The sequence below is a fragment of the Coenobita brevimanus genome, chromosome 51 (assembly GCF_032717465.1).
Source record: "Coenobita brevimanus isolate Jiangsu-jjx chromosome 51, ASM3271746v2, whole genome shotgun sequence".
Classification (NCBI taxonomy): domain Eukaryota; kingdom Metazoa; phylum Arthropoda; class Malacostraca; order Decapoda; family Coenobitidae; genus Coenobita; species Coenobita brevimanus.
In genome coordinates, this window is record NC_137004.1 from 22,015,788 (window position 1) to 22,043,327 (window position 27,540).

Below are 27,540 nucleotides of genomic sequence, written 5' to 3' on the forward strand. Positions count from 1 at the left end.
CCTCTGTCGAAATTGGAAAGGTCCAGTTAAGTTGGAAAGGTTTTGTGTTTTCGGCGGTACTGCTGCTGTTTTTGTGTTTGGGTACTGCTCTTGTTTTTGTGTTTTGGTGCTATTCTTGTTTTTGTGGACGCGTTGGTTGTTGATACTGGGGGCGATAAGGGCGCAGTGTCGTTATCGGGCTGTCGCTGGGTAATGGTGACCTATAGATAGGATAGGATAGGATGGTACAGAGGTGGTGGTGGCCAGAGGAACGTGCCCCCTAAAATCAGAGCACAGAAAACGTTGCAACAAGTTCAATGTGCGATAGGTATGTGTTACAAATTGGAGGTTTATTTACATTCTCTCTCTCTCTCTCTCTCTCATGATCGCAGGGAAATCTAGTAATTTTTTCCAGATAACGCCAGACGATATAATTCGTCTTAAAGTGAATCATACAAGCCCGAGTGTTGATACTGTCTCTATTAACCCTCTGGGGATCGGATCAGCTCAAGCATTATATTCCAGGTAACGCGACTTTATGAGCCGAAAACAAGCCACAGAAGTCAGAGATTTATTACACTCCACATCACGCTCCTCGTTAGTTTACTCGTCATTACCTTCCTTATATTATTTCGAATTATGGATGGTTGTCGCTGTTATGAAAGTTGTCATTTTATAAGTACTTCTGTGGATTAAATGTTGATTTTTGAACGTATAAAATAAGTACCGCAATAACACTTACACGGTACTAATTATTGCTGTCTGATGAATTTGTATATATTATTCCCTTAGCATAACAGACAACAGTTATACATCAGTGTCAATTAGATTTCGAAAAAGAAACCATGATAACGTTATGTGTTATCACTCTTACGCGGATGAGAGCAGCATTTTTTTTTTTAAGCATACGCCAGTCATACCAGCTTATACTGAGCCTCACCTACCGCAGGGCAAAGCACTTCCTTCCACACTGACCCAGTGCCTGCTACAATGCTACCATTTTAACGCAATGCAGAATACTACCGGTAATTAATTGGAAGTGCTTCAGCTTCCATGCAATTCACACTTTTTCCTATTCAACTGGCTCTGAAACGATTAAACTAATTCATTTATTTAAAAGAATTAATTAATCTTAATACTGTGAACGGTCAAAAAATATACAAACACTAGAACCTATTCAATGCAAAACTACCGTATGTTGGTTTAGTGGTAAAGTACTGAGTTGGGGTGATGGCAGTGCCTATACGCGTACGAGTATTAGTTGCAACTATAGGGTCGAATGAGTGTCAACATGGTGGAATACAAACAGGAGCTGTCCTTCTTGTATAGTCTGGGAGGGGAATGAAGAACATTTGTATCACCGGGCATTTCCAGAACCATAGCATATCAGTGCCACCATGTGAAGGCGTTCCTTACCAACATCGTGCCTATGTGTAAATGTTCGAATCCCTCAAAGGTGACGCTGGTTTTCTATCATGTAAAAACGATTCCAGGTGAGAAGGTCGGTCTCCTACCCTTACATGCTTTGGTCTATGGTAACCTAACATCGAAAAGAATAATATGGGACTGGGAGTTAGAGTTACAGACTATAATAAGAGAATTTCAGAATTATGGGAAGAGCAAGAATACTGGATCTCTGTTAATATTCCCGTCTCTACGGGCCGTATTCCGGGTGGCATAGGAGGCTTCGTAACACCTCTTTCAGGTTATTTATTTTGAATATTACAACTTCATATTCTTTATGAGGTTACGTGTATCGTTTTATTACGAACACAGTTTGAATAAATACCACACGTGTGGTATACTATGCAGAATAAACCGCTAAGGAAGAGCTGTTATGAAATCCCACAGTCACTTAGTTTTTCCCCCAGATCCCCTATTTCTGACACCAACTTGTTCCTTTGCATATCATCATCATCTCGTCCTCTCGCACTCTTTAAGTAGCACAGCTGTATCAATATGGCGCCCTTCGATCGTATGACATACGGCATTAGCAGTACTGGTTACCACGACAATCAGGAATGTTACGTAGTTACAAGCAACACAACCAATTTATGAGAGACAAGAGGGAAAGATTACTACCTAGTCATCCACATGCGCGCGCACACACACACACACACACACACACACACACACACACACACACACACACACACACATTCTCTCTCTCTCCAGCTTATCACAGTCGTCTCTTACTTTTCCACGTTTCATTTCATTCTTCCAGCTTTAAAATGTGCATAAGCAACGAAGTCACACAGTGTGTGTGTGTGTGTGTGTGTGTGTGTGTGTGTGTGTGTGTGTGTGTGTGTGTGTGTGTGTGTGTGTGTGTGTGTGTGTGTGTGTGTGTGTGTGTGTGTGTGTGTGTGGTTACTAAGGATTAATTAATTTTTCCTGGCAACATATGGACGCAATACGTTAAAAAAAAAAAAAAATCTAAAGCTCCACATTTTCGATTTCGGTCATAGGACTAGTAAGTAAAAACCAGTGTGTTAACGTGCATGCCTTACCTCAGGGTCAACTGATAATGGTTCGGTGAGAATGATAAGGTAATTAACACTAAGCACACGTGAGTAAATAATAAGGTGCTAAACGTTCCCATTGCCAACGAGAAAACGAAGCGAATACACACCGAAGCAAGACAAAATATTCATCCAACACCTACACACCTATACATAAAGGTGGGACATAAATTACGCAACTCAAGTTCCATATGTTGCTGGAAAGACTCAATTTTTTTTCTTCGTGTCTATCCAATGTCATTTTCTACTTTCCAATATCCTCTCATTACTTTATACTGGCTGCTTTTTCAATTATCCTGATTGCATGGTCAATTAGTAACTTCACGATGCAGCAGACAGAGCCGTCCCCAGAACACACGACTGCAATATACACATCACCCTCTACACATGGGTCACGGGTATGAGACAATAAAACAAATAAACCACACAAAAACATAGGGGGAGATGAATCGCTAAAGAAAAGGTGTTACGGGGACCCCTGTGAAAACGAGAACGGACTTATATATCTTTCAGTGCCATGACGGATACAAAAATTTACTCTTACTAACTCCAGCCGATTTTGTTGTGCTTTGGAGAGACGATCTGTAGTTTCGAAGTCGGAAAGCCTCCAATAACCCCTGCACAACCTGACGTCTCTCCCTAAGTGAATTAAAATAATCTGAATCAAAACGGAATATACGAACTGAAAAACATGCACAACAAGACCCCCTCCCTCCCTCCTGCCCCCAAAAGATCACCCATCTTCTTCAATTAAATGTATAAATATGGGCCACGGTGAAAGAAAAAATAACTGACAGAAAATAAGTCCAGTCTAGTTTTGTGTTAATTCCCTCACAACAATTTGTAAGTGGAAATGGGTGCATGCTGTATGTAGTGAATTAACGAACTAGGATACACAGAACAAAAAATATCGACGCATTTGTTAATATTATAAAAATGCAGTGATTCCTCTCTCTCTCTCTCTCTTAGATAAAATACTGCACATACCACAAGAAGAACATCTCCCTCATAAGAAGACCATTTATCTTCACATACCTGCAGCATGAAAGGAAGTATTATTTTTTTTTGCAACATACGTGCAAACAAGCCCTGTTTACAATATTCCTGCAGCGGATGTTCAAGTCATGACACTCAGGGAGAACAACAAAGTCACGGGCAAAATCCTATGTCGTTTTAGCCACATCAGTCAAGGGATTTCTTTTTAGATTTTACTATGCCTCACAATTTTATTTAGCAGAGGGGATAAGTCTCTGGCTGAAAGTGGTTAGAAATAATCTCTACCCACCTTCTCATTCAGGACATTTTTTAGAAATTATGGCAGCCGACAGACGATTTTATACAGCTTGAGGGAGACATATGGAACTGTAGATTATCTGTTTACTACAATGAAAGCTTTTTATTCTTTTTTAATCTATCTAACATAATAATTACGAGTATTATTAAACAGTTCAGGTCAAGGTCACCCTGTCCTAAAACAATATTACCTGCAAGTGACAGAATAATAATAAAAAAAAATACTGTGAAATGCCGCTGTTAAAAGCAATATCTGGCGATGGTGTTAAGTGCTCTGTTGTTGTTACAATAGTGGAATGAAAAACAAAGGGAAAAAAACAATAGTGGAATGAAAAACACGTGAAGGGGAAAAAAATTGCCATCACTAATATTCAGAAAATAAACCCGTAATCGTTTATAGAGGCGTAAGTAAAGCACTATATAGAGGACTTAAGTACATAATATAAAATCCGAACACGCCAGAGACTACAAAGGAAGAGACTTAGGGATGAATAAAGAAGTAGAAAGACGAAGAAGGAAGTTTAGATGAAAAGGAAAAACAGAGGAAGGTCACAGCGAAAGGGACCGAGGATGAAAAGAATTATAAAAGGAAGGCAAGAGGAAGAGAAGAAGGACTGGGTGTAAATGAATTAATAATGGGAGGGAAAAAGAGAGAGACAGAGGAGTGAAAGGAACAGAAAAAATAAGGGGAAAAAATGAAGAGTGTTGTGAAACTGGTGGAGAGGAAATAAAAAGCAAAGAGGAAGGGAGAGCCGGAGCAGAGGAAGACTGAGATGGAAGGAAGGACAGTGGGATGGGATGAAGGACGGTGGGATGGGGGAGGGGTCAGTGGATAGACAGAGGGACAGGTGAAGTAGTGGAGACAGAAGAAGGATCAAGATGGAATAGGAAAACGAGGTTGAAGGTTAAGGGAAAAAGACTAGGGGAGAGGACAGTTGTCAGAAATGATGGAATGAATATATACTCGTGGATATATATACAGAGAAAGAGAGAGAGAGAGAGAGAGAGAGAGAGAGAGGAGGGGGGGGGGAACTCTAGGATGGGAGGAAAGAGGATAGAAGGATAGGAAGGGTGGAAGAAAAAGGGAAGTAGGAAGAGATTGGAATGGAATAAAAAGGAGGAGGAGGATGGGATTGAAGGATAACAGAGTGGGATGGGAGGAAGGGAGGGTGACGCACAGTATATTACGGGGGAAGTAGCATGCTGGGGGGAGAGTAGACGGGGGGGTCGAAAGGGGGAGGGAGAAGAGGGATGACGGGAGAAGGGGGGAGGAGGGGGCCACATGGGAGTTAGTAGGGTCGATACAGTGTAAACAAAAGACTGTCTGATTAGTGTTTTGTTTTGCTTCTTTTTTTACGCATTCTTATTGAGTGGCTGATTGATGGCTGGGTAAGAGTGGGATGGGATGGTGTGGGATAGGACGGAGTATAAGGATCTAAACGGAATGGGATGTAGCTTAAGGAATGATGGGATGGAATGACTTGGAATGGGATGGGATGATACTGGGTGGGATGGGATGGACTGTGGAATTGAATGGAGATGAGATGAAGTCTAAGTTTTGATGGGATGGGATGACATGGGATGGGGCTGGATGGGAAAGGATGCATACAAGCAGGATAGGGTGCACCATGAAGTTGGATGGGATGGAGTTTATATTAAAGTGGGATGGGATAGGATGTAGCATGAGACAGTTTAGGGCAAGATTCCATCTAGCACGAGGCAAGATGAGATGAGATGGGATAGGATACAGCATGGGTGGAATGGAATGGGATGCAGAATGAGGAGATATGGGAAGGGATGAGATGAATTGTGAAATGGGATGGGAAGGGATGGGATGGGATGTAATGTGCGGTGGGACGGGGTGGGATGCAGCATGAGGAGAAATAGGAAGGGATGAGATGAGTTGTGCAGTGGGATGGGAAGCAAATGAGGTGGGATGGGACGGGACTGTAAGGTGGGATAAGAAGGGATGCAGGAATATAGGGACGAGAAAATGGTGTTGCCTCTATTTCAACGGCACCCCCTCCCCCAGCCCATTCTCTCTCTTTTCCGATACATTAGCTGGCCATTGGTTCAGTGCCAGTGCTTACGGTGGCACTTAACTTCCGTGTAATCCGTGTAATGGGGGGATCCGATTTCATCCACCCTTAAATAACTTGGAACACGAATTTATAACTACAGAAAATTAGGATCGGCAGAAAGATAAAAAGATACAGACAGATAATTGATTCCGACGAACTGATATAAGAACGAATAGTGTGATGGACGGATGGATGAATGGGTAAATAGATGGGCTGAGGGATGGCCATATGAATTAATGAATAAAGTACTTACAGAATGAATGAATGCACGGGTGAGAGAGATGCCTGCAAGGACAGACTGAATGAAGAATGATATTAAACGAGGCGGGACCGATGCCAGGGCCAACCTGAAAGGGAGCTACGGGGGCAGAGTAACGCCAAGCCCGAACTTTGACATGCCCCGTGACCTTGTTCATTGATCAGTCTACACCAAAACTGAGTTACTCCTATCTATCCCGACACGCAATGTATGTGCGAATTGTGATACTAATCAGGTCAGTCATTGATAAGATAACGCCACACCCTAAACTTCGACCCATGACTTTTACCTTTGATATATTGGCACCGAAATCTAATCTCTTCTTCCCATCCCTACACAATTATAATTAGGCAAAGTTTGGTCTTTTTTCACAAAAGGGTTTCATTCTCCACCGAGTCGGAAGCAAGGTACATACTGCCCGGAAAAGATCAAAGGTAACAGGTTGGGAATGGATCAACTGTCATAGTCTTGTCGTGATTTAAACCAAACTTTGTAGAAACGTAAAGGGTGGGCAAAGGATGAAGTATTTTAATTCTGAGAACACTCGGTTAAAGTTTAACGTCAAAGGGCAGTGTCAAACTTTCCGTCCATTAACTATAAAAAGTTTGTATTCAGTTTGGATTAAATTCTGTCCAGCGATTTAGGGTCAGGCACAGATTAAATTTTTCACGTCTGAGAACATTAGGACAAAGGTCAAGGTAGTAGGACAAGACCTCCTGAAACAGTTTTGATCCCATTTCAACCAAACTAACTGGAATAGTTCTTGGTCACCCAAGAATGAAGTATTCCAGGTTTAGGACAATCCGTCAAAGATCAAGATCACAGAACTTGATCAAAAGTTCGTTCATAGACCGATCGCAACCCGCGGGTGTTGAGTTGTCTCAGTTCTCGCTGTTTTCTCCAGAAAATTGTATTCTGCTCGAGTGACTTTGAACGGGATCAGATTAGTCACAACCTTATTTAATGCGTCCATCATTATGACGCTCTTCAGCTGAATAACTTACAAATCCTACAAAGGATTCTCACATAAAAGCTTTAGGAATCATTAACACAAGTATTAAAACATTTAATAAATTGTATAAAGATGTAGGGATGGCATTGCCACCATAAACATCAGAACAAGGTCGAAACAGGAAAACGATAAGTAATTCTATCCCAATAACTTTTTTTTTTGTTCACTCCAGTATACATGCCATTATGATGTGGCATATGTACACCCGAAAAGTGTCATGACAGTGGCACAACTATTAACAAAGTACATAAATGCGTGCCATTATAAAAATGCTGGGTTCGGATTACATATCATTATTGCCTCGACCTTGTTGCAATGGCTTTTAGCGCACTGCTATCCTGTATCTTCATACAAATTATTATTATTATTTTTTTTTAATGCTTGTGGATACACACGGAGAAACCAAATCAATCACAGCAGCTATGCCTTCTGTGTCCGTATGAAAGATGGATGGATGACTAAATGGACAGGTGCAAAAATGAATCAGTATAAAGAAAAATGGAAAAAAGAACAACAGGAGTCAATGACAATGAAGCACTGAAGAAAGAAACAAGGCCAAAAGACTGACTGAATGCATGAATAGATGGATGAATGGACGTAGGACTAAGTGGCTAGACAGAGTGAAACTTTTATTCTATAGAGTTCATACTTTTAGTCCTGTTGGATGGATGGATGGATGGATGGATAGATAGATGGATAACGCAAAATTCCTCAAACTCTCTTCAGGTCATACCTCCATCCATCCCTAGTGCCTGAATAGATGGATGATGAAGATATGAAAAGATGAACAGACCAATAGATGACGAAAACTATTGAGTAAATTTCCCTCTAACCTCTTTCATTTCGTCTTGTCTGAAGATGAATCAATGGATGAATGAATGGATGGACGGGTGGATGGATGGGTGAATGGATGGATGAATGGACGGATGGATGGATAGATTAATGGATGAACTGACACACTGAGAGATGGATGAAAAGATGGTTTGAGGGATGGATGGAGTAAGTTGTCCCCATACCATCGTCAATTCTGTGAGAGATGGATAACTGAATGACAATAAATAAATACATGGATAGACAAATAGACAGACGGAGAGACAGAGAAAGCTTCCCCACACCCTCTCCAATCCGTCCAATCATAGTTCCATCTCTTCAATTACTTCCTCATCCTTTAATGCATTCCAGGCCCATCTTTCCATACAAATCTTTATTTATCGCGGCTCAATCCGTCTTCAGGTCACCTTCTCTCTCCATCCCCATTTCTCTCCCACCCATTTCTCTTCCCCCTCTCTCTCCAATTTCCATAATCCGATCCCTTTCTCCTTCTCTCCCTCCTCACATAAATTTCTTTCTTTGGGGCTTCCCTCTCTCTTCTGTCTTTCTCATCTGCTTACCTTCTCTCTCTCTCTCTCTCTCTCTCTCCATATTCTTCTTTCCCTCCACCTCTTCTTCCATTATTTCTTTCCATTCTCTTCTAGACATGACTCCCTCCCTTTTTCCTCTATCCCATGTTTCCCTTTTCTCATAAATTTTCCACGTTCCCCAGTTCCTTCTGCCATTCCTTTTTCCCTCAGTCTGTCTCCAGCTTCAATCTTCTTAATCTATCTGCCACAATGATCTCAGTCATTCTTTTTTTTTCTTCACATTTCTTCCTCCCTTAACTTCTGCTGCCTGTTATTTTTTATTACCCCACTGCATCGTTTTACCTTCTCGATATCCCAGCCCCCCTTACTTCTCTCCTCTCTCTCTCTCTCTCTCTTTTTTTTCTTTCTTTCTGTAACTTCATCTGTGTCCTCTTCTCTCCTTAAGTTTCCATGTATCTTATCCTCCTTTCTCAGTCCTTGTAACTCTTTCATCTCCAACTCATTTTCCCTATTTCATCCTCAATTTTCCTTCCTCGCTCTCTTTCCTAGTTTCGACCTTCTACACCTTCTTCTTTTCTAGTCCCTCCTCTCTCTCTCTCTCTCTCTCTCTCTCTCTCTCTCTCTCTCTCTCTCTCTCTCTCTCCGTACGTCTTTTTTCTCAGTTCTTCTCCTTTCTCTAATTACTTGCATTTCCGCCTTTTCCAAGATGTTACTTGATTATCTCGCTTTCTTTACGTACCTTAAATCATCTCTTCCTCTTTCTTTTCCTTAGAGTTTCTGCTTTTTCTAACTTCATCTAACTGTCTTTATTCCATTATTTCCCTCTATCTTCCCCTTTTCTCAGTCTCCCCCTCTTCTCTCTCTAATCTCACTATGTTTTACTCTTTTTTCCTCAGTTTTCCTCATATGGTTAACTTCTTTCACCTCTACTTTTTTCTCTCATTTTTCCCTACATTGTCTTCCTGTTTCCCTTTTACGTCTCCCCTCTCTCTCTCTCTCTCTCTCTCTCCTGAGGTCACTGTAATTTCTTCTATGTATTCTTTTTTTTTTTTTTTTTCCCTCAGAGCTCCCTCGATCATCTTCGTTTCTAGCTCTTCCTCCAACTCTCCATGACATTCCTCTTTTGTTTTCCTCCGTTTTTCTCCGATAATTATTTCGTTCTACCTCTTCTTCCTTCATCAGATATTCCTCTATCGTCTCCTTCCTTAATCTCCCTTTCTCCTTCTCGCTAAATCTTTCCATTCCAAATTAATATAATTTCTATTTCTCTCCTCTTCCTTTCTTCATCCTTGTCTTTCCTTTTCTCTCTCCCTCCCAACTTTTTCCCATATCTTAAATTACTTCCTTATCCTCCTCTTTCAGATTCTATTCCTTCTTCCATTTATCTCCGTCTACCTTCCCTCTCTTCTTCTATTCCCTTCTTTAACTTTCATCCTCTTACTATAATTTGGTTTGTCACTTTTTATTCGATCTCCTTCCCCCCTTTACCTCGCCTCTTCTCTACATGCATCCTTACCTTAATTCATTCTACTTTTCGTTTCTAATACATTCTTTTTTCTTTCATTCCCATCTCCCTCCCTCTTTTGACTTACAAGATTTTCCCCTTTTCTCATCCTAATGTCTACCGTTTCTCTCCATGCCTCGTAATCCCTTCTTCCTTTTTCCATTTCCCTTTTCATCCTATATACAATATTTACCTGTATATTTTAATTCCTCTCAGTTCTCTTTCTTTCCTCAAATATCCTTCCATCTTCCTCCTTGCACGAACTCCAACCCTCCTTCCTCTCTCTCTCTCTTCTCTAAGTGGCGACTCATCCTCTTTTCCCTCCTCTCCACCTCCCTTTCATCCCCCCTCCCAACTCTCCCTCCCTGCCTCCCTCCCTCTTTCTTATCGTTTCCTCTCCCTCCTCCTTCTCCTCCTCCTCCTCCTCCTCACTCTCTCCTTGAATGATGGTCCTTCCACAATCTTCTTTACCTTCCTCTTACTTTCAGCTTTCTTTTCTCTCTCTCTCTCTCTCTCTCTCTCTCTCTCTCTCTCTCTCTCTCTCTCTCTCTCTCTCTCTCTCTTGTTGCTTTCTGTTTCATCTTTCCAGTTCACACTACTTAACTTTTTTTCATCTTGTTGCCTTTCCCTCCTTCTATTCCACGTTGCACTCTTCCATATCACCTTTACTCCTTTTCTCACTCACTTATTTTCTGTTCATTTCCTTTCATGTCTCCTCTTTCTCTCCCCAAAGCTCCCTAAAGAATGACTCATCTCTTCTACCCACTCTTCATTCACCTCCCCCCTCCCTCCACTTACTCACACCTTCTCTACTCTTCCTCTCCCTCCCCTCTTCTTTCACACAGTGCTTTCCTCTTTCCCTTAACCCTCTTCTTCCTTCTCCCTCTTCCACCATCGTTCTTAATCTTTTTCCCTCTTCTCTTCCACGTCTCTCATCCACCTCCCTGTATTTTCTCCCGCTGTCTCCCTTCCACCCATTTCTCCTTCCTCCCCCTTCACTTACTCGATCCCCCTCCCCTTCCACACTCCCTCCCTCCCCTTCAAATTTCCTTCCTTTCCCTTCCATCCACTCCTCCCCTTCCGCATCAATTCGCTTCCTCTCTCTTCCACTCCCCCTCCCCTCTCTGTTCCACTGACTACCTCGACTCAATAATAAAGTCTCAAATGAATCACTGAGTCTATTTTCGTTTGGTTTCATTTGTACTCCTTTGCACTCTCTCCTATCGTTCATCTTTACACTACTTTTCCACCCCCTCCACCCTCTCTTCTCCCTTGTCCTCTCCTCCTCCCTCTTTCTTTCCTTTTACCATTTTCTCTTCACTTACCCTCCACTTTTCCTTCTCTCCTCCCCTTCCCTCTCCACGCCTTGCTCACCGTGGGTATTCCCCCTTAGTGTGCCAAGAGGTGAGTGGGCGGCCTGTAACCGGTTCCTTCCCTCCTCCTCCCCCTCCCTCCCTCTCCCGGTCCCTCCTTCTCTCTTCTTCCTCCCCCCTTTTAGTGCTCCTTCTCCTCTCCCTTTGTCTCTCCTTTCCTCCTTCTCGCCTTCTTGTCCCTCCTTCTCTCCTTCTTGTCCCTCCTTCCCCCTTCCTCTGTCCACCTCCCTCTCTCTTTCTCTTTTTTTCTCCCTTCTTCGACATTCCCTCTCTGTTGTCCTTCATTCCTTCCCTTCTACCCTCTTTGCCTTCTTTACTCCCCCTCCACTCTTTTCCTCTCCTCCCTCTATCTCTTTCATTCCTTTCGTGTTTCATCCTTTCTTATCCCTTGCTTCATCTCTATCTCCAACCATCTCTCCCTCCTCTCCATCCCTCCCATCCTCAGTCACGTTCCTCCCTCCCTTTCTCCCTCCCTCCCTCCCTCCTCTCCCATTGTCCCTCCCGCCCCCTCCCATTGGCTGCCAAGACCTGCTCCTCCACCAATCGCAAGCCAGGGTATTCTTCTCCACCAGCCAATCAGAGAAGAGCTAGGTCGCCGCCTCCACCAATTGCCTTTCGAGTTTTGTGTATGACAGGTTTTAGTTACACATGATGCTCTCTCTCTCTCTCTCTCTTTCGGATTCTTATATATTCATGACAAGTACTAACCACACATGCTCTCTCTCTCTCTCTCTCTCTCTCTCTCTCTCTTTCGGATTCTTATATATTCATGACAAGTACTAACCACACATGCTCTCTCTCTCTCTCTCTCTCTTTCGGATTCTTATATATTCATGACAAGTACTAACCACACATGCTCTCTCTCTCTCTCTCTCTCTCTCTCAAGGCGTGGGCAGGACGTCTTTGTACACCTGTTTATTTGGCGGTCCACGTGACAGAGCAACAAAGCCTCCAGGACGGGCACTATTCACGTCACGGCTGGTACGCGGAATCGGGAGAATGCCTCCTAAGACTTAATTCTGAATCAAAGGCGACACACCGGTAGGTAAGATTTGACTGAGGCATATTTTCAGGGCGTGTGATTTTTTTTTCCCACAGTGATGATGATGATGATGATGATGGCAATGTTACTACTACTACTACTACTACTACTTCTACTACTACTTCTGTTACTACTACTACTGTTACTACTACGACTACTACTACTACTATTACTACTAGTAGTGATGATAACAGTAATAACCATAATGATAATAATAATAACGGTGATAACAATAATAATAATAATAATAATAATAATAATAATAAACAATAATAATAATAATCTGTTAATATATTTTAAAACTCACCAAGAAGGAAAGTCTCTCCAACATTATTTACACTCAGCAGAACAGTCGAATACTTCAACAGCTAAATCAACCATCACACTCTTCAGTTCACTCACCCGTCAATCTTACGCACCCTCAGTTCACCATCTTCAATCTATCATCTTACTTTGGGAGCGCACAGAACATTTCTCAATCTTCAACCTCAGTCCATCAACCCTTCGCAATCACTCAGCGCCAAAACACTCACTGGCAGTAGCTTCAGACAACGGAAGGAATCAGTCAGAACACTCAAGAAAAACTTACCTGGATTACATCTGATTGTACAACAGGGCTTAAATATCGACTGAATTTGCATTATTAGCACACAAGGGAACAGTGTGGTGAAAAAGGCAGAAAAAGAAGCTTGTAAGAAGGAGGCGCCATGGAGCCTCGTAAACCCACTAGATTACGTTCTATTGTTGACACTACTCACTAAGAATTTCCAACACCACTAACAGCAAAGAACCATGAGATCTATATTCTGATTTTTCCGTCTTTGTCTGTTGCTATACTTTCTTTTCTCACGCGTCTTTGTATAGAAAATAAGGCTCTCTTTTCGAGTCTGTTAAATCCTGACAACTTCCACGTGATATCTCCCCCCCCCCTCTCTCTCTCTGTTTTGGTGGCTACTCCCCATCCATTACAGATTAATCAGTGACCATAAAATGTCTCTCTCTCCCTCTCCGTACGGAAAGAGAGAGAGAGAGAGAAAGAGAGAGAGAGAGAGAGAGAGAGCAAGTTAAAATCAAAATACCGTATACAAGATACAGAAAGTGAGTTAAGGTACTGGAAAGATACATAATTAACACTTCAGTGATGCTAGCAAGTGACGCCTTCCCGTGGTGGCACTGGCATAGCCGGGTGGCTCTGCTACCCAGTTATACAGACATTCCTCACATCCCTCCTATCGTCCCCAGGGAGGAGGATGACTACAGAAGAAGGCTGTTTTTGCTTGCAGGTTGCCGGGTTCACATTCATATGAGCTTGGGGACAACAACAAAAGCAAAACGATAACCTCTTCAATAATCTGAAGTCGCTTATATTATACTAGCAGGGGTACCCGGCGTTGCCAGGGCCAAAAAAGCAAACACTCTAATCCTATTTGTTCTATTTCAGTCTTTCTTTCTACCCCAGAAAGACCACGTACCTCGTATGCTTCTGAAGAGGGATTATGTGAGGTCCAGGAACCTTCTATTTCAGCTTTCGCAGACTAACGCACAGTATTTGTGCGCACTTGTTCATTATTACCGGTGACCTCAAATGACCTCCAGCCAGTGACCTCAAATGACCTCGGAGGTCAACCTCACTAACCCATGTCCGAACTGGAGGTCACGTGAGTCTTCATGCCAAAAATAGGGCTGCTGGGTCCAGTCGTTCGAGGGTGCATTACCAGTGACCTCAAATGACCTCCGACCAGTGACCTCACATGACCTCGAAGGTCAACCTCACATAGCCTATGTCCGAACTGGAGGTCATGTGAGTCTCCATGCCAGAAATTGGGCTGCAGGGTACCCAGCGTTGCCCGGGCCAAAAAGGAGAACACCGGTGACCTCAAATGACCCAGATCTGAATTTTGACACACTTAAAACCATCCTTGGGTCACCCTGATTCAGGATATATTTGGGTCTATGGGTCTCTGGTCCTTGGTTTGGGTGTGATTGAAGGACAAACAAAAAACAAACAAACGGACAACGCGGCTCTTTTATATATATAGATTCTTGCTAATACCAAGCAGTTGTAGTCAGCTTCAGAGCGAGTTTTCGAAGGGGAGGGGATTTATTCATCCGCCATCAACTCTTCAGTACAGAAGTCTCCCATAAGCTATCTATCTATCTATATACCTAGGCTGCTTCCCCCAAGGAAAGGGAGGTAGCCGAGACAGGACGACACACTCCCCATTTACTCATCCATTCAAACACATTCATTCGCATCTTAGCCCCAAGGGGAGAACGGACAGATCCTCACCGCACCACACCGCACAAGGGTCAACTGCGCAATGCAATCAGTGACATCCGCAGCAGGGCCCGACAGCAGAGCTGGTTTACCCCTGCCACATCATAACAGACCCATTCCCTTACCCGCACCTGACCTGACTAGCTGATCAGACCAAATGCGGGAGAATATCCCCTCAGGGCTGCGTCATCACTTATTCATTCACAATTTCTCTCCATTTATTTCTGACACGCACAGCCACTCTTCCTTGCTCAACAGACATCCCTCTCGCATCCAGCGCTCTCTTCACACTGTCCATCCATCCTATTCGTGGTCTTCCTCTCAGCCTTAAACCTCTCACATCAGATCTAGTTATCTTTTTCACCAATCGCTCATTATCCATTCTCTCCATATGCCCATAAGCAGCATCATATAATCTGTTTGACGGCCTGAATCAAAGGAAAGAGTCCTAGTGGAGAGGATAATCATTTACTCTTCAACCCACAAAGTCTCAAGGCAAACACCAACTACTTGCCAGATTAAGGACAAGCCTTAAAGCTGACCTGTTATCTAACCTTTGATCAACATTATCTAAATAACTCAATTCTTCTCGGGGCTATTCCCGACATAAACGCGCACACACACACACACACACACACACACACACACACACACACACACACACACACACACACACACAGCAGTAAGCTGGAAAACTTTGGTTCAAAAACCTATGACAACAGTACCCCTGACTGGTTTAGAGCTGAATAATTATTTAAATGCTACGGAACGAGGAGAAGCAAGAGTACACTGAGTTCACAGAAAGTCTAGACAACGTGATGCCCACTGGACCATAGCAAGATTATCTGCTAAAGGGAAAAATATAAATTCTTCTAAGGATCTTACCACTATCCATGAGAGGAGGACAGAAAAAAGAACAGCTTTCCTCCAAACATCACATTCTCCAGAAAAAAAAAAAAAAAAGGAATAAAAACTGAAAAACACCATTCTTGTAAGAGAGGAAAAGGTAAAAAAATCGAAAAATTCTATAGGAAAGACAGGAGAGGAGGGCTGGTGGGAGGAGAGGGGAATACCCAACGAGGAGAAGGAAAACTCTGACCTGGATGGCCTGACGTGATGCTTTCTTGGATCAATGTTGGTTCGTTCAGAAATAAGACACCAATTTCATATTCCTCTTGTTATCTCCTTATGCCTTTACTCCCCTTTAATGGAACATTTCAAAATGGAGAGGTTAGATATACCCTACAATTAATCCCTTCCATACTACTGTAGAGTCGAATTAACTCGTTATATATACTCGTATGATAGGGAAAAAAAAATGAAATGTACGTCACTGCACTGAAGAGGTTAGCAAGTTTTGAAGGACCTCTCGCAGTGGAAGGACTGTTTATTAGTATGGAATTTCGACGAAGTGGAGATGTGACCAAATCTAGTTGGGCATTCATATTAACTGTTGTTGTTTTATTTTGTCCTGTTTCTGTATCTTACCCACTCCTTTTAGAACAGCACAATATAGGGGCATTATTATTATTATTATTATTATTATTATTATTATTAGTAGTAGTAGTAGTAGTAGTAGTCGTAGTAGCAGTAGTAGTCGTAGTAGTAGTAGTAGTCGTAGTAGTAGTAGTAGTAGCAGTAGTGATGGTAGTAGTAGTAGTAGTAGTGTTATTATTACTTCATTACTATTATTACACTGACGACCATGATGATATAATGATGACAGTGTGTGCTGATGACAAATTGTAATGATATTGGCAGTGGTGATGATATTAATGGTAAAGATGATGATTATCAGAGTTAAGAACACAGTACATCTACATGTTGCGTAAGTCCATCACTCAAAGGACGTACTTTCCATTTTTTCCATGCTGCCTCCCAACCATATTATTCAGCACAGGTGGATGATCTTCATTACAACAATTCACTATAATCTTTGAATATAATCGTCTGGTGGGAGGATGATTAAAATTAACAAAGAAATCATTGTAAAATGGTCAACCTTGTCCCTATCATGGAATTACTCGGGTATAATATTCAGGCTAACATTCTAACTTCAAACGGTTTTCTTCAGCTGAAGGATATCCGAAAAGTTAATGAATACTTTCCCCTAGATTTGTTTAAATTAGTAATTCTGAGAAACTGAAAGACATCTTAAAAGTTAATTGGTAAATATATATATATATATATATATATATATATATATATATATATATACAAAATACTTTCCCAAGAGAATGTTTGAGTTGGTAATTTTGTGAATGGCTGACGCTGATCATAATTCATGGAGCGTGTTTGTCTAATATTATGACCCTCTTTTGGCAGGATGACTTTGTCACCTATATAAACATGGCAGGTTACGGAAATATTTTAAAAAGTTGGTTGTCGCAGCTTTTTCCCTTCATATTATGCATTTCCTAAAAAAAAAAAAAAAAAAAAAAAAACGTCCACTCTACTGTAGATGTCACTGCTGCAGGGCAATAATAAATTCTGTCCAGATAATAATGATGTTTTTATATTTCGTCCTAATTGAAGGGAGAACACTTTATTCACTGGATAATGTTCATATCAACCTCTCTCTCTCTCTCTCTCTCTCTCTCTCTCTCTCTCTCTCTCTCTCACACACACACACACAAACACACACACACACACACACACACACACACACACACACACACACACACACACACACACACATCGTTTCCTTGTCATTCTCGCTTCAAATACCTGGTTACTTATAATAAAGGCCATTAATCATAATCAGTTTTGAAGTAGTTGTTTATTTTCACCTTCTTAGTCATATATAAACAAATATATTCATGTTGGCAATTGCCCAAAACTTAAATAATAGGGAAAATTGCCGAATTAAAAAAAAATAAAGAAGCACCAAGTCGAATGAAAAATCAGGCCTTTTTCGACTGTATAAATAATTGTAAAATAGGACATGAAAAGTAATGTAGATGTAATTTGGCTTTGTAGGTTGCAGTAATAATAACGATAATTATGGCTAAAGTACCTCATTTATATTATACTCTTGCAACTTATAGGCGCCTTTTTTTCAAGTTAGGGGAATTTCCTTGTCTTGAAAGGGTTAATGGAGTCAATGTACGACCTCTTCGCCTCGAAATGTCTCTCCCAAGCTGAATTAAATCATCTGAAGTTTATAAGAATGAAGTAAAATGTACATCATAATGAAGAAGAGGTTAATACTACAATACGTCCTTGTTATTAGTAAGATATGTTTGAAAATATCACATTTTTTTCATAAAGTGGTATTATAAATTCGGGAAAACAGGCAAATCAGCTCTATAGATAGTAACATAGACTTCATAACTAATCAATTTACTTTGTTCTTGGTCGTAAACAAGAGCGTAAGAAAGGCTGTACACGACGATGACTTATTGTATTCATATCTCCTAAGAGTCAGATTAACTTAAAAAAAAAAGAGGACGAAGGTGTGATCAACCTCTTCATTTTTGATGCCCATTTACGAAGCACCTGTAATTAGTAGAGGTGATCACTGGCATCCCATAGTGCAAAGTAGTCAGAGGGATGCAGCAAGGCTTGGTGCGCTCTATCATCATTACATTCTTCAGAAATAATGGTAAAAAAAAAATGAAGGATTGCTCACACTCACACCTTCGTGCTCTCAGTTTTCATATTACGGATCTACAGCCCACACGTTCCACGAAATTGACTGTGAGTGATTCCTCCACCTACTTAACCCTTTCAGGGTCGACACGACTCTTGTCTTCTGTTCCACCTAACACTAGATGATTTGACTCAGATAAGAGTGAGTCATGTCAACTGTGTCAGTTAATTGTAAGGAATTAAATATTCATTTCGTTTCCAGGTTATTTCAGTGAGTTACATAATAGAAAATATTATAACGTTGATGATGTGTGACCTATTTAATATTTCAAAATTATTAAACTTTTGTTTTTAAATGTAAAACATAGCGGAAACTTCTGTAGTGAAACTGTTGACCGTACCTTTAATAATTTCAGCTCGAATGCTTCATTTGTATTTGTTCTTACCGTTATCATACAGTTTTATTCAGCCTGGGAAAGCAGCCCAGTAATTAACAGACACTTGAAGGCTACATCTAACTCTGCTATACGATACTGCTTTTAAGCTAACTTGGCTTGTAATTTCCATCTCTCCATCGTGAACATCAAGTTATAACAATAGATCAGTACTCGAATATGGTGCTAGTCACGAAGAAGTGCTATGGAAAGGATTTCCAGCCGTAGCTGTTTCTTTTTATGTCGCTGAACTCCTTGGAATATGCTGCAAAAATATGAAATTCTGGATCAGGTTAGATAAAAATAAAATATACAGTTCCAACTGTCTAGATGTGGGAAATAAAAATAATGACATCCTGGGACTGAAGGGGCTTGCAGAGTCTAGGAGACTCCCTACCAACACGTCCTTAACTTTTTTTTTTTTCTGCATACACCATCATCAACACTCACTTGTATGGTATCTATGGAAACTATGTAGATATATATATATAACATGACAAAAGACACATTGATAGCCGCACCCACCCCAACCTTATCCACCACTCCAGCACATCCCAAAAGGTGTCCTTTGTCGTTACACATCTCAGACACACCCCAGACACACTCCATATACACACTACAAGCGCTTCAGATACAATCTAGACACACCCCAGACGCACATGAGACACACAACAAATACCCCCACCTCTAAAAACATCCCGATAAAGTCTAAACGCCAACCTTTAATAAGGTACAGTGACTCAGCCAGTGAGTGGGTGAGGGATACAAACTGGATTTGGCAGCCCCTACAGGTGCAACAGAAGATATATATGACAAGCAAGAGAATAGGAAGGTTAACTAATGTGTACGATGCAAAGAATATAAATCGCTTGGGAAAAGCACAGGTCAGAGAGAATACTGCCCGTTATGCTGAAGTCGGTTCTGCGTATAAAGCTAGCGTCACAGTGGCAATTTTTGGGAAGGAGTTACAGAGCAACGAGGTTGTGAGCAGTAAGGTTGCGCACCCAGAAAGTGATGAGTCACATGGATTAAGAAAACAACAAATAAGAACAAGGTTTATGAGAACATGGTTTATGATATATATATATATATATATATATATATATATATATATATATATATATATATATATATATATATATATTACGTGTCCGACTCTAGGCAAAGGCTTCAGCGCCTATTTCTCGGGGGCAATGACCTATCCCAAGGGCCAGTAGTCCTCCTACACCTCCACATGTCACCACTTGGGCGCTAACACCCACAATCCATATTGAATACAGACTAGGGCTGTCTCACACAGGATTGGTGTATTGGTATTAGCGGGGGTATTTTTACGACATGTCGACGGGTCATCTGGTAGATCAGGAAAGGTTGCTTTTAGGAAAATCAAATCCTTTAAACTGTTCCCTGCCCCCACCCGGGATTCGATCCTGAGTCCATTAGGACCGCAGGCCGCCTCTCTACCGATTCAGCCACCGCCTCCCCCATATATACATAGATAGATATATAGATAGATAGATATAGATAGACAGACAGACAGATAGACAGACAGACAGATACAGAGATAGATAGACAGACAGACAGAGACAGATAGACAGATTGAGAGAGAGATGTAGATATAGACTGATATACATGGACATAGATAGACAGATGGATATAGACAGATAGATAGATATGTAGATATTAATACATGAAAGATTTGCCCCTGTTACATTCATTAACATTAACAGACTTAGGGATTCATATACGTTTTCAGTCAGACTAAATCTAACCAAATAAGAGCCAAAGCAATAGCCCAGGAATGCGTATCGCCTGTCATCACTAAAACACTATATCAGTAATATTGTTGTAACTGGAGGTATATCATCACAGTTTCGCCAAAATCTAATCAGTTCAAAACGGACACACAAAGATACACAAACGCAGGTCATTACTTTATCGCCTCGCAGGGCGGATGATGACAAATTTTTTTAAAAAAAAGTCTTAGGGTTTCGCCCGCCGGGTTTGACTCGTTTTGCGTTTCTGGCTTAAAAAAAAAAAAAAGGAAAAAAAGAAAAAAAAAAGGAGTATCCTCTGCCAATCGGAGACGTATCATCGCAGCTTTGCCAGAATTATTAACCATCAAGCTAGATGTCCCTGGATAATGCTCAAAAAGTTTGGATACCATTTGGCCACTTGATTTTGAGATATTTTGGTAACAGCCTGACACACAGACACACACAGATGCAGGCGGTTACATTATCGCCTCGCTTGGTGGACGATAACAAGTGTGTCTCAGTACTGTATGATCCTTACTTGACTGATAAAAAGACTCTCTTATCACATACTTAAAAATTCATGCCAATATAATCTAAATATAAATTACCATTACCAGTGTAAGTACAAGCTTTTGTTGCTGGTGTGTTGTTGTTGTTGCTGCTCTACCACGGTCTGTCTGATCGAACCAACCCATCGACCACAAGCAAGCAGCCAACTTCTTGTGGCAGATAATATCCCGCTACATAGCAAAGAGCAGAGAAATGGAGGAGGTATTGCCCGCAAGAGGATGAGCTGTGCGCAGGATATAATGTATGAATAGAAGTTTCAGCCCGGATTTTGACTACTTGGGATTTTGCAAGACCAGTGACAAGGCTTTAGCCCCACGTCACTCCCAAGCTAGCATCTTCACGGACGATGTTAACATCACCTACTACCTTTCTGGCGGGCTAACGGATGATATACCTTGCCCACGCGTGACCGGGACTAGGCAGGGCAGGGGCGTCCATCTCCCCCGGGCAGAAATTTCGGCTGCATTCCCCTCCAGAATGTGAGTAAATCTTTAATTTTGTAATTACTTGGGAAATATGGCTAGTGTTCATGTAAATTACTACTAGCCACCTTATATTGGTGGGATTACCTTTGCGTTTGAATTTATAGTTATTATTACGTTATCAACCAATTTGTAGTACGTCACCTATTCCCAGCACCAAATAAGAAAGCATACGATAGGTGCTTGGTATCTTTGTGTTTTTTTAACGTGAGGGATTACCAGGTATTCCTTGCAGAAAGTTTCCAAAATCTTTTGGAACATTAACTTAATGCATGCCGAAATTAACCGGCTAGGAATATGTGCTACGGTGCCTCCTAAGTCCACAAGAATACTACCCGGAGAGGAAGGAACTTGCCAGGCAAATTAACTCCACTACCTAAACGTTACAAAAATGGTCTTACAATACAGTTACAGTCATCCATTCATTACATGTCTGTGGTTCCAACTAGCGAGAATCTCATTTAATATTCTTAAAAGCTTGTCAGGCCAGAAACAATGAATCAGTGGATTTCTGAAACCACTCACAAGTGTATCGCTGCTTGTCGTCATGAACCGGGTCAATAGCCATGTCCGTGCTGTATCTAACCATGACTTTTTTCCTTTAATAGTTTGCGATGTCAAAGTGAAAGAACAGGCAGGAGCGCGCGCGCGCACACACACACACGCACGCGCACACACACACACACACACACACACACACACACACACACACACACACACACACACCATATATATAAATATATAAATAAATAAATAAATATATATATAGATAGACATAGATAGATAGATAGTTAGATAGATATGGATACAGATACAGATATAAATATAGATAGATAGATAGATAGATTGATAGATAGGGAAATATATATATATATACAGAGAGAGAGAGAGAGAGAGAGAGAGAGAGAGAGAGAGAGAGAACGTGTACACGTGTATATCCAAGGGGTGGTTGGGGTTTACTGATCACTTAACGCCATTCAGGGATGAGTGAGGCTGGTCACTTTCACCATAAATGTCAGGACCAACTTGTCTAGCTCCGGGATCCTAGACTGCTCATGGAGCAACACAGGATAAGATGATGATGATGATGATATAGCTATTGATATTGCTGTAATATCTACCTATCTATCTACATCTACATATCTATCTAAGTATAGACAGATAGGTGTGTATATATATATATATATATATATATATATATATATATATATATATATATATATATATCGATAGACAGATAAGAAAAAAATGCTACTATTTTCTAAATACATGATCTGCTATGAAAGAGGCAAGGTAAAATGATGGATAAAAAGCTATGTAAACATATCACAGAAAACATATATATAGGTAAATAAAACGAAATGTGGGAACACTGAATCAGCTGAAAAGAGGCGATAAGGGAGAACGTAGAACCGGCAATAAAACTTTTGAGATACACGAATGGAGATGAAAAATGTGATATACGAAAGGAGGTGAGGGGGAGGAGAGAAAGAGAAAACTGGAGAGAAAAGTAAGACAGAAATATGAAGAGGAAAAAGAGAGGAACATGGCGGGAAGCGGAGGGGAATGGTAGGCGAGGAATGACTGGCAGCAGAGAGAGAGAGAGAGAGAGAGAGAGAGAGAGAGAGAGAGAGAGAGAGAGTTAGGACAAAATGAGTGAGATAGAATAAATGGAGAATTAAGAGATAAGACTGAGGACAGAGACGAATAAGACAAAGGAGAGGAAAAATGATGGGAGGAGAAAGGGAGGAATAAAATAAAACACAGCCATATGAAGAAGGTGATAAAGGAGGAGGAAGACTTACCGAGAGGAAGGCATTATCAGGGTTAAGAGAATCTAGCAGAAGGACAGAGGAATCCGAGGAGGAGGAGAGAGAAGGGAAAAATGCTCAGTAAGGTAAAGAATGAACAAATAATAGGTAGGGAAATAGGAAAGAAACGAAAGAATGGAAAGGAAATTGAGGAAAATGTAAAGGAAAACAGAATGGAGGAAAACTGCAGTGGACGTTGCAGTTTTGTCACTAAATATAAAGGTGTAAAACAAACTATGTGTATATAAAAGGCAGAGCAATGCAGAAGGCTTCACGCTCTTCCCCTGTCCAGCAGACTCGCCAGCCTAAGCCACCAAAGAAAGTGGAGAATAAGGAAATTTTGTAGGAAAATGAGAACACCGCTAATTCTCCTTAAGCAAACCATGTATGGGGAATGAAGCATAAGCCACAGAAATCTGAGTGCTTTTATCTGATTCTGGCTGTGACAAACCTATTTTTCCAGTAATATATAGCTAGATAACGGGAAAAATAAAAAAATAAAACTATAGGATCTTAACTACTCTGTTTCAACTCAATACCTATAGTCCAGAGTTGGCGGATTCATAGCAAGTTATAACTGTATCATTCCACATGCTGTAATATGATACGTACAGTACCTCTCTATATAAACCAACTACTTTAATTTCGTTTGTTTTATTATCACACTGAAGCACTTCTGTCTAGGTTCCAATGTCTTACTACCTAACTCTACGACCTCTTTCCACAGTCAAGGCTACTGCTGTCCTCCCTATCTTACCTATGCCTGCGTCTCCTATTGACTATACGTTCAGTACTTTACATGTTTCTAATGGGGGTAATGTCATACATCCTAACGGTTGGAATATGGGGGTCGGATCGAGTTCAAAGATAATCCCCCCCACACCTCTTTCTCTGAAGAGACTACTTCCAAATAATATACATCAATTACTTTCACCAACAATCTAATTGTTTCTTGATTTAGTATATTAAGCCTATACTCCTAAAAGAAGAAGCTACTGCATTAGACGAGAATTTTCAGGAGTATTTAATTTTAATTTGTAAATACACACCTTAAAGAATTATTTCTAAGAATAACATATGGTATACTGGTAAAGCCACCTGGAAATAGTGTTGACTGTCTTCCTTATGAAGTAACAAAACGCTTCTCAAAAATGGACTGTGAGTTCCCAGCAATTAGACTTTTCAATCTTTAAAACATACCTCTAGGAATAATAATAATAATAATAATAATAATAATAATATTAATAATAATAATAATAATAATAATAATAACAAAAACAATAATAATAATAATAATAATAATAATAATAATAACAATAATAATAATAATAATAATAATAATAACAACAACAACAACAATAATAATAATAATAATAATAATAATAATATAAAATCACTGATTGAACGTCACACCTAAGACAGATTTCGAATATGTTGCTAAGAGGAATTTAAACTTGCTGCCATTTTCACCCCTGTGCCTAAGGACTCTGACTAGATAGTTGTGTGTCTAGGAGAGCAACAAAGGTCCAAAAATCAATCCTTGAGGCAACCCACTAGACGCTATTCCCCAATTAGATTTTACCTCACTTATACTACGTGAGGAAAGGAAGGAAGAGAGGGAAGGTATGGAAGAGAAAAATAGAGAAAAGAAGGTAACTGAAGAAAGCGAAACGGAAAACGAAAACCAAAGGGAGAAACGACGAGAATATGAAGAGAAACGGAAGTGGAAGGACAGCAGAGTTGGGAAAAATGAATAATAAAGAAAAATTACACGAGCAAAAAGAAAAAAAAAAAGAAAGAGAAGTAAGAGGATATGAGTTGATTTTCGTCATCCTTCCTTCAAAAATTCCTTTTCATATTCACAAAACACCTCTCTCTCTCTCTCTCTCTCTCTGAACATTGTGCTACTCTCATTTTTCATTTCCTGACCTACTTCCCTCCAACCTTCCTTCCTTCCTTCACTTCTTCCTTCCTTCCTTTTCGGATTCAGTTCATTCTTTCTTTTTATCTCTTCTTTTCATTATTCCCCACCTTACCTTTTTATATTCTTTTTTTCCTTCCTCATTCTCTTCCGTCCTATTCCTTCTTTTTCTACTTTCCTCCATTCTTCCCTCTTTCACTATACCTTCTCATTCTCCCAACCCTGATCGCTTTCCATTCTTCCTTCACGGCTTCTTTCAAGCTTGCGCAACCTTTTGTCAATTATTCCTTCCTCTTTTGCATAATTCCATCTTCCTCCTTTCACTATCCTCCATCCTTGCGTCCTCCACATCACCCCCCCCCCTCTCCGTCCCTTCTCGTTCTCCTGTCTCCTTCTTTCCATTCATTCTTCATTCCTCTTTCCTTCACTGATTCTCTCAGTCTGTTCGTTTCTTACTCCCTCTCCCCATGTACCGGGTTAACTTTGCGTTTTCCTCTTAGTAATATTTTTTCTAAGTGGTAGGGAGCCGAACTGCCGTTCGAAAGAAATCTAGACGGATCCCAGGCTGGAGCAAAGAAGAGTTTGGGCATCTGAATTCCATTAAAACAATTAACATCTTAAAAAAAAAAAAAACTCTCACCACTTAGTAGTGATATGGGGAGTGTGCCGTTATCTGATGCACGTAGGAGAACTACTGGACACAGAAAGTGGATTGCTTAATACAGGCCCAGAGTCAGATATACAGGATGTCTAGGAACCTGTTACAAAAATTTCATGAAATGATTATGGGAATAACGGTGAATAAAACTTACTCTATAAACATGAGTTCATTTCTCATCCTTTGAGGAGTTACTGTTACAGACGACCTCATGGGAGAAAATGGAATCCCTTAAACTACCTGCAAGGTTTTCAGCAACCGTAGCTCCATAACGGGTGAGAACTGGACAATGCTGATATAGTATTTTTTACTCAAACTCAGCCGTATATATATATATATATATATATATATATATATATATATATATATATATATATAAAGATACCGCTACCATACCCTACTTCCCTCTTTCATCACACTTTACAGTACTTCCTCTTCCTTTCTGTTTCCCCACTTTCGACTCTAAATCATCTCACTTTTACATCTGTCCCTACTTTTCTCTTAATTCCGACTTTCTTCCCTTCTCATATTCCACTGTCCTTTCAGTTCCTTTCAATTCTCTCCTTCATACTGCCTCCTTCCTTTCCTCTTCTCTACTTTCTCATTCGTTACTTCCTTCGTTCGTCTCTCCTTTTTTGTTTTCTTCATCCTTCAGCTCCTCCTCCTTCCTGCTTCCTTACTTCCAACTTCGTCTTTCCTTCAACCCTTCCTATTTCTTCCTTCTTTTTTTCCTTTCAGCCCTTCCTATTTCCTCTTTTCTCCTTCCTTTCCTACCCCTACTTCCATCCTTTCTCTCTTCCGCCCTTCCTATTTCCTTCTTTCCTCCTTCGTTTCATACTTCCCACTTCCTTTCCTCCTTTCCTACCTTTCCACCTGCCCTCTCCCCTCAAGACGTTATCTGAAGAATGAGCACGGGGGAGGGTGAGGGAGGGGAAGGAAGGGGAGGGAGGGGGAGTAATTAGATGAAAGGGAGAGATGGGGCTCCCGTGGGGGTCGTGAAAAGGGGAGGGGACAAGATAGGTGAGTGAGGGAAGGCATGGGTGAAGGAGAGGAAGGGAAGAGAAGGAAGGCGAAGAAGAGAACGGGGTGGGAAGGAAGGTAATGAACGAAAGGGGAAGGGATGGCTGTAGACGGAGTAGATAGGACTGGTAAAAGTGAGTAAGGGAAGGACGGAGAGGGAAGGGATGAAAGGACAGGAGATGGGGGAAAGGGAAGGATACTGAAGGAAAAGAAGATGACAAAAGAGGAGAAAGGAAGGGACAAGAAGGATAGATGAAGGAAAAGAGGGCATAGGTGGGTGAGGGGAAAGGTAGGAGAGTTAGGGGAAGAAAGAAGGAAGAGAGGATGGTGGAATGGAAGAAGAAAGGATAATAGGAAGGGGATGAGATAGGTGACTGAGGGGGAAGATAGGTGAATGATGGGAAAGATGGAAAAGGGGAATACCGAAAGAAGGGGAGAACAGGATGGAGGAATGAGAAGGAAGAAAGATAAAGAGTAGGAACGAAGGATGGAAAGGATAAGAAAAGGAAAGGTTGAGAGAGCAGGGAAGCGAAGACTGGACAGGGGATGGGAGAACAATAAAAGAAAATGAGGGAAGAGGAACAAGTTACTGAAA